Source organism: Triticum aestivum, chromosome 1D (assembly GCF_018294505.1).
Source record: "Triticum aestivum cultivar Chinese Spring chromosome 1D, IWGSC CS RefSeq v2.1, whole genome shotgun sequence".
In the NCBI taxonomy this organism is placed as follows: Eukaryota; Viridiplantae; Streptophyta; class Magnoliopsida; order Poales; family Poaceae; genus Triticum; species Triticum aestivum.
Genome location: NC_057796.1, coordinates 4,278,058 through 4,289,170, shown reverse-complemented (window position 1 = coordinate 4,289,170; position 11,113 = coordinate 4,278,058). Strand labels below are relative to the sequence as shown.

The following is an 11,113-nucleotide window of genomic DNA, read 5'->3' as shown; positions in this document are numbered from 1 at the left end:
ATTTGATTTGGTCCAATTTTGCAACAAATATATAGTAGGTCCTTCACAAAAAAACTCATTTTTGGCATTATAAGAATGGAAAATGAATTTTTCGTCCAAAGAAAATGAAAACTTCCTTAGGCAACATTGTTTGCCATTTTCCAAGATGCACCCTTGTGCACGATATGAGATCATTTAAACAAACTATAGCATGAATCTGGCCAGAAGATTGATCATTTGGCTTGAAAGCCATGAATCTTCACAGATGATAGCTCATTTTTGAGAACACATTTTAAAAAGAATTACCGTATTACAAGTTTATTATTTTTTCTGGTAACTTGGTCACATATAATGACACGATGCGAAGGTTTTCCAATTTTCTGAATTTTTCATGGCCATTTCAAAATGCGGTCAAAACGACGGGTATGGCCGTTCCTCGCTAGTGGTTGAATTTTGCAAAACTTTTGGTGTTTCTATGATTAAATAGATACTTTTGTACCTAGAAATGATTTTTCGAAAAAATCATGACCAAGCTATGAGGCAACTGCAGTTCAAACTTGACCCGCTTACAGTCTTTTTCATGAGAGGTGAATCAAAACTTTTAACATCAACTATTTGATCAATTGTACATTAAATATGTCCTAATATTTTATAAAATTGATTTGATCCAATTTTGCAATAAATATATTGTAGGTCCTTCAAAAAAACTCATTTTTAGCACTTGAAAAATGGAAAATAAAGCTTTAGTCAACTACGACCATTTTTTTTTTAACTACGAACAATTTAGATGGTCATGACATGGTACGCGTGTATTGCATTTTGATTGGTCCGTGGGAGTTTCACACGGATCGTGGATGGATCACCGTCGTCTGCACATTTTCCAACCCCCCCCCCACCCCCCGCGCCTCCTTTCTCTCCTTCCTTTCTCCCCCCTGCGCCGCACGCCCCTCTGCCGCCCGCGCGCGCCCCTCACCTCGTCCGAGACCGCCGTAGACCCCCACCCTCTCCTCTACCCCGCCACCGCCGGCGCCCCCTACCTTTTCCTTCTTTCCCAAGCACCCGAAACCCTAGACCGCGGTGCAGCCATGGCGACCAAGCTCTGGATCTGCCTGCTGGAGGTGCAGCACCGGATCCGGTCCAAGGCGCCGCCATCGTGCAGCACCACCACCAGCTGGACCAGTGGCTCGCCGGCGGCGTGGGCGGTGTGCTGCGCCCGACAAAGTCTGTCCCCGGCCTCCCCATGCCCGACCGCTCGCTCCACCTCAACCTCGCCGTCTCCTAGGACCTGCGCCGCCGCCTCCAGGACCACGTCTTCGTGCTCGAGGAGGACCTCCATGCCGCCACCCGACGCATCAGCCTCCTTAGGGTCAGTCCGCCCCCCTTCCCCCCTTCCCCCGTCCATTCCGCTGCGGCGGTTACTCGCGCACTCAACCTGTTCGCCAGAATGCCTGACGGATCGGAACGGCCCTATGCGGTGCATGCAGAACGAGTCGGCGATGAACGCGGAGGGGATCCGGCGCTGCGTGGAGGAGAACGAGGCCGTGGCGGCCGCGCGCGACCAGCTCACCGCCCACGCCGCCAGGCTCGAGAAGGAGTGCGGCCTCTACGAGCGCCACCTCGAGCGCGCCATGGAGTCCTGCGACGAGCTCGCCAGGGAGAGCGACGACCTACGCAAGCGCCTCAGGGACGCTCCCGACGACAGTAACACCACCACACCCCGTCTCCCTTTCCTCGCTCATATTATCAGTCGATTTCATGCTTGATGGCTCCTGTTATCCACCGATTTCTACATTCTGGATATGATTTACTGTCTGCTCTTGTGTGCTCTGCCATTAGGAAAGGAAAATTAGTTAGTTGCGTCAGTTGATGACTAATTATATCTTCCACGGATTTTAATCACTTGATGCATATTCAGTTTGACTAGTTGGTCTTGTTACATTGTTTGTTTTTGGTCTGGCAATTGTAGTAGAGCTCCATCACCATCAATCAGGTGATTTGGTGTTGGATGAACTGTAGAGCTCCATCACCATCATTGAACACTCTGCTTGCTTGCATGATACTCCTGTATGCTATTGCGGTGGCTGCTTTGTATAATTACTAGTGCAGTGCTTTTTAACCAACCTGATCCTCCAACATTCATCTTACTCACGCGCAGCTTACTGAACAAGTGCAAGCGCTGCAGAAGGACAAGGAGATACTCAAGACCAACCTAAAAAAAGCAGAGGAGGTAACATGTTATCTCACTCTTGTACTTGCAACACCTATGTTTTGTACCTGCAACTTATCGCCCTCTCAGTGAACATTGCTTCATGCAACACTAATGAAGTCTTGACAGTTTGAAGTCTCTTTCGCGTCATTCAAGGTTAAGTTATTCGAGGAGAAAAGAGTTGTTGACGAAGCCAACAAGAGGCTGCTGTGCTTACTGGAGAAGGAGCAGAAACATCAGTCCGAAAGGAAGCACTCCGCCAGCAATTCCACCAAGGTAAAAGCACCAACCAACCCAACCATAAAAGCTCAAGTGTTTACTGATATAATTTAATCTGGTACACGCACAGCACAGGCAGTACAACTGTTAGTCGAAACCTGAATTACCCTACTGTCTGGCTACCTTGACTACATTAACAATGTCATTCTTGGTGCTGCAGCAGAAGCGCAAGTCGTCGAGCCTGAAGGACACGAGCCCGGTCGGCCTGGCCATCGATTTCAACAACACAGACGCATGCAGCCAAACTCCCCAGACTGCAGGGTGCACAAGAAGTGAACCCAGCCGGCCGTCCTGACATTCTCTTCTGGATAGCTTGAACTGAAGTGAACTGAACAATCCACCCTTATGCATCTGGGCTGCTTGCCTCATCTGACTAACTTGTTGGGTTAATTTGGTTGGTTCTTGTTGGTAGAACCTCGGTCATGTAGCCTGCATTTTCCATTTTCCTCTTCCTGTTGGTAGCTGCCTATGCCTATCATGATCCTTTCATGAGAATATGTATTAACTTTGGTAGACAAGCATGGAAATATGTATTAACTTTCCTGAAAATTGAGTTTTTCTTAACTAATCAAGAACTCCCCTCATTATGTGAAACACCTATGCATATGACTAATTCTGCACGGCAATTCTGTTCAATTCTGATTTCTTTGGTATTCAATTATGTTCAATTGTGAAATACCTATGCATATGACTGTGAAAGAATGTCTACATCAGTACAACTTTGCATGCATATTTTATTGACTAGATATATACGTGTTGACTGTTTGTTTGTTCCTATGTACTGCATATTGTGTAATGGAGTTTGCTTGTATGGTGTTTGTGAAAATGTTTGTATGAAAATAATTCACATTGGTGACAGCGTACATGGCCATTAGAAATGCGGAAGCGTACAGCGGCCGCGGCCGCCCATGCCTTGCTTCTCTTGGTCTCTGTGTACCCTGCTTGCATACTGTCTGTTTGTGATTTGTTCTAGCAAGTATCTATTCATGAGAAATAAGCTCTCCAGGATTCACTGGACCAACAACTACTTGTTCTAGCATGTTTATTTCAAGAAATTTGTGATTCATGCTGTTTGATGAACCAGTACCCATGTCGGGAGACTAGTAGAACTTGCAAACTTCAGTTTTCTCACCAATAGTCACTTATCCTGCTGTTCATGTCCATATAGCATTTGTATTGGTTCTATGTTACAGCTCCTGCAAACAATTTATTAATGTGGGATGTGGCTCTATGTTCAGTTCCTCTTCTAAAGAAATCCCCTCTGCCTCTGGTGTGCTGCAAGTTGATTGTTCTGTCTCTATTATTGTGCAGATTGGCCAAGTGTTCGTTGATCTGCAAGCCGGTTTAAGAGCTGGATTGGCCAGTCCAATTCAACACGGAGCTGAGTGTATGTTGAAATGTTTCTTCCATCAAGCGCTGCCTCGCCGCCTCCGGCCGCCCCGACGACGCCCTTGCCTTTGCCAACCTCCACTCCTCCATGAGGTACGCATGCATTTCTGTTGCTATTGCTCGCACTTTGTTCCTGATGTATTCCTTTGACTAATGAACCTAGCAGCATCAAAGTCCAGATATCCACACCAAAATGCATTGGCTTGCTGAACCCTTGTGCTGGTTAGAAATGCAGAATTGTGATATTGTGCTAGGAGCACTCTTGCTACAATCATCAGTTAGATTGCAGCTTTGCATCTTTTCAGGTTTAACTGTTGGTTTACATTGAAACTGTTAAGCAAATATCAAATTGAGTGCATAGTGTGCAATTTGTGTTTAGTAATCTAGTAGCTCATAAGCATCAGACCATATGTTTTCTTATAAGCAAACTATATTGATTGTTGCAAGATAAGTTAAAATATACTAGTGCTTCCTTGATTTTTTATACTGCTTGCCATTTATTTCTTCGTTTGATGTTTTATATGCTTCTGATGCGTGATCCTTCTAATGCTAGGTGATTTGTTTCTTGGAATTTGGAAGAGGAAGACGATGAAGCGTGGTTGTTATCTATCAATATGCCTTGTGTTCTGGTTGTACTTCATAGCTAGTTACATTGTATTATGTACTGGTCTGGTTGTATGAACACTATGTAAAGATTGTAATAGGCTAATTTTGGCTATCATTTCAAGTATATAGTTCTGTTTCATTTGAAATATTTGTCATCTGTGTACTGTGAAAATGTGAGAAATAGAAAGCTGATGAGTTGGACCTACATATTGGTAGAGGCCATGGCCCAAAACGTAAATAGCCTGCAAAAAGGCTGAGGCCCAAAAAAGAAGTTGACTGTAAAAAGGCTAAGGCCCAAAAAGAAATGGAACGTAAAAGTTCTATGTCTTAGAAACCAAAAAGGCCAAATTGTTGGGCTTCGCCCATGTAGCTGATCAAAATTGATACGAAAATAAAAGATAAATGGGCTGAATTGTTGGGCTCGGCCCATGTAAAACACCGAACTGGACCGGGCTGAATCTTATCAGCGACATTTTCAATTGGTCGCAATTTTGCCACGTTAGATTGCCATGTCGGATCCGATGTGGCCTGGGCAGAGAGCTAGCGACCAAAACAGAAGGTCATAGAATCAACGACCTTTTGTTTTGGTCGTGGAATTCCACGACCTTCTCACAAAGAAGGTCGTTAATTTCAGTTTACGACTGCCAGCTTTTGACCTTCTGTTTTTGGTCACAAAAAGGTCGCAAATGAAAAACAATGGCCTTTCAGTGACCAATAGTGATGGTCGCAAGTTGACATATTTCTTGTAGTGATCAATAACCAATAGCGGACCTGGATGTTCATATTGGATCCCACATATTCTGCGAAGATCTTTATCGGTCAAACCGCATAACAACATACGTTGTTCCCTTTGTCATTGGTAAGTTACTTGCCCGAGATTCGATCGTCGGTATCTCAATACCTAGTTTAATCTCGTTACCAGCAAGTCTCTTTAATCGTTCCGTAATGCATCATCCCGTGACTAACTCATTAGTCACATTGCTTGCAAGGCTTATAGTGATGTGTATTACCGAGAGGGCCCAGAGATACCTCTCCGATACACGGAGTGACAAATCCTAATCTCGATCTATGCCAAAAACCCAACAAACACCATCGGAGACACCTGTAGAGCATCTTTATAATCACCCCGTTACGTTGTGACGTTTGATGGCACACAAGGTGTTCCTTCGGTATTCGGGAGTTGCATAATCTCATAGTATGAGGAACACGTATAAGTCATGAAGAAAGCAGTGGCAATGAAACTGTAACGATCATAATGCTAAGCTAACGGATGGGTCTTGTCCATGACATCATTCTCCTAATGATGTGATCCCGTTCATCAAATGACAACACATGTCTATGGCTAGGAAACATAACCATCTTTAATAAACGAGCTAGTCAAGTAGAGGCATACTAGGGACACTCTGTTTTGTCTATGTATTCACACATGTACTAAGTTTTCGGTTAATACAATTCTAGCATGAATAATAAACATTTATCATGATATAAGGAAATAAATAATAACTTTATTATTGCCTCTAGGGCATATTTCCTTCAGTCTCCCACTTGCACTAGAGTCAATAATGTAGTTCACATCGTCATGTGATTTAACACCAATATTTCACATCATTATGTGATTAGTTCACATCGCCATGTGACTAACACCCAAAGGGTTTTACTAGAGTCAATAATATATTTCACATCGCTATGTGATTAACACCCAAAGAGTACTAAGGTGTGATCATGTTTTGCTTGTGAGAGAAGTTTAGTCAATGGGTCTGCCACATTCAGATCCGCATGTATTTTGGAAATTTCTATGTCTACAATGCTCTGCACGGAGCTATTCTAGCTAATTGCTCCCACTTAAATATGTATCCAGATTGAGACTTAGAGTCATCCAGATCGGTGTAAAAGCTTGCATCGACGCAACTCTTTACGACGAACTCTTTATCACCTCCATAACCGAGAAACATATCCTTATTGTACTAAGGATAATTTTGACCGCTATCCAGTGATCTACTTCTAGATCACTATTGTACCCTCTTGCCAAACTCATGGTGAGGTACACAATAGGTCTGGTACACAGCATAGCATACTTTATAGAACCTATGACTGAGGCATAGGGAATGACTTTTCATTCTCTTTCTATTTTCTGGCGTGGTCGGGTTTTGAGTCTTTACTCAACTTCACACCTTGTAACACAGGCAAGAACTCCTTCTTTGACTGTTCTATTTTGAACTACTTCAAAATCTTGTCAAGGTATGTACTCATTGAAAAATCTTATCAAGCGTTTTGATCTATCTCTATAGATCTTGATGCTCAATATGTAAGCAGCTTCACCGAGGTCTGTCTTTGAAAAACTCCTTTCAAACACTCCTTTATGCTTTCCAGAAAATTCTACATCATTTCCGATCAACAATATGTCATTCACATATACTTATCAGAAAAGTTGTAGTGCTCCCACTCACTTTCTTGTAAATACAGGCTTTACCGCAAGTCTGTATAAAACTATATGCTTTGATCAACTCATCAAATCGTATATTCCAACTCCGAGATGCTTGCACCAGTCCATAGATGGATTGCTGGAGCTTTGCACACTTTGTTAGAACCTTTAGGATCGACAAAACCTTCTGGTTGCATCATATACAACTCTTCTTTTAAGATATCCATTAAGGAATGCAGTTTTGACATCCATTTGCCAAATTTCATAAATGCGGCAATTGCTAACATGATTCGGACAGACTTAAGCATCGATACGAGTGAGAAAGTCTCATCGTAGTCAACACCTTGAACTTGTCCAAAACCTTTTGTGACAATTTGAGCTTTGTAGATAGTAACACTACTATCAGCGTCTGTCTTCCTCTTGAAGATCCATTTATTCTCTATGGCTTGCCGATCATCGGGCAAGTCAACCAAAGTCCATACTTTGTTCTCATACATGGATCCCATCTTAGATTTCATGGCCTCAAGCCATTTTGCGGAATCTGGGCTCATCATCGCTTCCTCATAGTTCATAGGTTCGTCTTGGTCAAGCAACATGACCTCCAGAACAGGATTACCGTACCACTCTGGTGCGGATCTTAGTCTGGTTGACGTATGAGGTTTGGTAGTAACTTGATCTGAAGTTTCATGATCATCATCATTAGCTTCCTCACTAATTGGTGTAGGAATCACAGGAACTGATTTCAGTGAAGAACTACTTTTCAATAAGGGAGCAGGTACAATTACCTCATCAAGTTCTACTTTCCTCCCACTCACTTCTTTCGAGAGAAACTCCTTCTCTAGAAAGCATCCAGTTTAGCAATAAAAATCTTGCCTTCGGATCTGTGATAGAAGGTGTGCCCAATAGTTTCCTTTGGGTATCCTATGAAGACACACTTCTCCCATTTGGGTTCGAGCTTATCAGGCTGAAACTTTTTCACATAAGTATCGCAACCCCAAACTTGAAGAAACGACAGCTTAGGTTTCTTGCGAAACCATAGTTCATACGGTGTCATCTCAACGTATTTAGATGGTGCCCTATTTAACGTGAATGCAGCTGTCTCTAATGCATAACCCCAAAACGATAGTGGTAAATCGATAAGAGACATCATATATCACACCATATCTAATAAAGTATGGTTATGACGTTTGGACACACCATTATGCTGTGGTGTTCCAGGTGGCATGAGTTTGTGAAACTATTCCACATTGTTTTAATTGAAGGCCAAACTCGTAACTCAAATATTCACCTCCGCGGTCAGATCGCAGAAACTTTATTTTTCTTGTTACGATGATTCTCCACTTCACTATAAATTCTTTGAACTTTCCAAAAATATTTCAGACTTGTCTTTCATTAAGTAGATATACCCATATCTGCTCCAATCATTTGTGAAGGTCAGGAAATAATGATACCGGCTGCGAGCCTCAACACTCATTAGACCGCTCCGTTGTTCCGGAGAACGGAGTCTTAGTCATCTTGCCCATGAGGCATGGTCCGCAAGCATCAAGTGATTCCAAAAGCCCATCAGGATGGAGTTTCTTCATGCGCTTTACACCAATATGACTTAAACGGCAGTGCCACAAATAAGTTGCACTATCATTATCAACTTTGCATCTTTTGGCATCAATATTATGAATATGTGTATCACTACTGTAACGCCCGGATAATTAGGCTACAGTAAAACTCTGCTAACGATGCCACGTCACCTCTGTTACTGTTACTAATCTCGCGTAGTTCAAAACCGATTCAAATTCAAATTTGAAATCAAGTCAAACGATAGAAGCTTTCAAACATTAAAATAAAAATGTTCGGAGTGTCCAGTTAAATGCCTGGGCAATTATAGTGCAGAAAACACATTTTTAGTAAATGCCTAAATACATTAAAATAAATTAAAACAGAAAAGAGAATAAATAAAAAGAAAAAGTGGAAATAAGACAAAACCAACAGAAATAAATAAAAGCGGAAAGGAACCCCCCCACCCCCACAGGGCCAACCGGCCCAGCTGCTAGCCAGGCCAGGCCCAACTGGCCTCCCCACTCCTCCATAACCACCACGACACCCAAACCCTATCGCACTCGACTCCCCCCAACGTCTCCCTGTTCTTCCCCGATCCCCTTCTGGATCGGGGCATCGGGCCTTGACGCCGCCCCCGTCCCGCCACTCGACGCCGTTGCCAGAGCTACGACGCCACCGCCCGGAACACTGCCTCGCCGGACTGCCTCCCCGTCTCCGTCGCGCGTCTCCGTCCTCCTCCCCAAGCCCCGCTGCCCGTGCCCTGCAACCCCTCGTGAGGCCCCCTCCTTCTCCTCTGCCCCGCTCCGCCGCACACGCGCGCCTTGCCCGCACGTCGCGCCTGCACGCGTCGCGCGCTGCGCCCGCGACCCCCGTGCTGCTCCTCCTCCTGCCGCCCGCACACCCACGCGCGCTCGCTCGCGCGAGGCCGCGCCCGAGCCTCCAGCCCGCCGCACGCGCACCGCGCGGCGCCCCATTGCTCCTGTGCGCACCCCGTCTGGCTAGTCCATCGCCGCGCCACCGCACCTCCACTGCGCTGCTCGCCCGCCACGCGCCCGTTCCAGCCACGGCCGGCGCGCCGCTCCGCTCCCCACGTCGACCGCCGCTGGCCTCCCCTGTCGCGCCCGCTTCTGCTCGAGCGCCGGTCGCCGCTCCGCGCCGCGCACCACAGCCGCCCCCTCGCTTTCGCCCGCGCGAGCCACTACCTGCCGGCACGGCCATCGCACGCCGTGGCTGCGCCCTCCCTCCTGGCGGAGTTCACTCCCCTGGTGGCCATGGGCGCACGCCCGCGCCCACGCCCAGCGCCCACTAAGACCTCTATGCCACTGCACGCGGGGCCCAGACCCTGGAACGAAAAAAATTTAAATAAAAATGAATAAGTAAATAAATAATAACTAATTAATTAATTAACTTAATTAATCCTGTTTAATTAATCTAATTAACTAGTTAGTTTAATTAAACAGTAATTAGATTAGCTAAATCCTAATTAATCTAAACAGAGTATGATAGGTGGTCCCGCACGTCAGGTTGACCAGTAAACCCTGTTGACTGCTGACGTCAACATGACATCATGCTGATGTCATAACTCCAATTTTGAATTAAATTAAATAATTAATTAAATTCCCGAAATTAATAAATTCTTTTTGAAAAATCATATCTTTTAGACCGACGCCGCCGCTACCCAGTATGACTACGGTGTTGACGACCCCTCCTTCTCGGTTGAGCTTCCAGGCAAGCCCCCCCTTTGATCACCAGATATCGCCTACTCTTCTCTCTACTTCTTGCAATAGATCAGTGTAGCTTGTTACTGCTTTCGGTTAATCCTATTCTGATGCAAAACCTGTCATTGTTGCTACAACTGTTGATACCCTTACCTGCTATCCTAATGCTTAGTATAGGTTGCTAGTACTGCATCAGTTGCCCTACATTCTTGTCCGTCTGCCATGCTATACTACCGGGCCGTGATCACTTGGGAAGTGATCGCGGGTATATACTTATATACATATACATGATACAAGTGGTGACTAAAGACGGGTCGGCTCATAGAGTACCCGCGAGAGACTCATGGATTGGGACCGAAAGGACGTTTGTCCTGACGGCCCTCTAAGTGAACCTTTGTGGCGGAGCGGCAGGGCAGGTTGAGACCGCCTAGGTGAGAGGTGGGCCTGACCCTGGTCGGCGTCTGCGGTTACTTTAAAAATAACATGCTTAACGAGTTCTTGGTATTGGATCTAAGTCTGGCCACTGGCCTATACGCACTAACCAGCTACGCGGGAACAGCTATGGGCACTCAACGTCGTGGTATCAGCCGAAGCCTTCTTGACGTCAGCGACTGAGTGGCGCGCGCCGGATTGGACCGTAAGCCTGCGCTTGTATTACGGGGGCTAGGTCTGCTTCTGGCCGCCCACGCAACATGCAGGTGTGCAATGGGCGATGGGCCCAGACCCCTGCACCATAGGATTTAGACCGGCATGCTGACCTCTCTGTCGTGCCTAGGTAGGGCTGCGACGTGTTGATCTTCCGAGGCCGGGCATGACCCAGGAAAGTGTGTCCGGCCAAATGGGATCGAGCGTGTTGGGTTATGTGGTGCACCCCTGCTGGGAAGTTAATCTATTTGAATAGCCGTGATCTTCGGTAATAGGACGACTTGGAGTTGTACCTTGACCTTATGACCACTAGAA

The 11,113-nt window shown here is 45.5% G+C and overlaps 1 long non-coding RNA gene across 1 annotated transcript; it reads left to right on the top strand.

Moving 5' to 3' along the window:
* The first annotated feature begins 1,607 nt into the window (after positions 1–1,607).
* On the top strand, positions 1,608–4,605 carry LOC123179804 (uncharacterized). Its single transcript, XR_006490594.1, has 5 exons — positions 1,608–1,680; positions 2,135–2,206; positions 2,342–2,461; positions 2,628–3,946; positions 4,407–4,605. It is a non-coding gene; the product is annotated as an uncharacterized lncRNA (long non-coding RNA).
* The last annotated feature ends 6,508 nt before the right edge of the window (positions 4,606–11,113 follow it).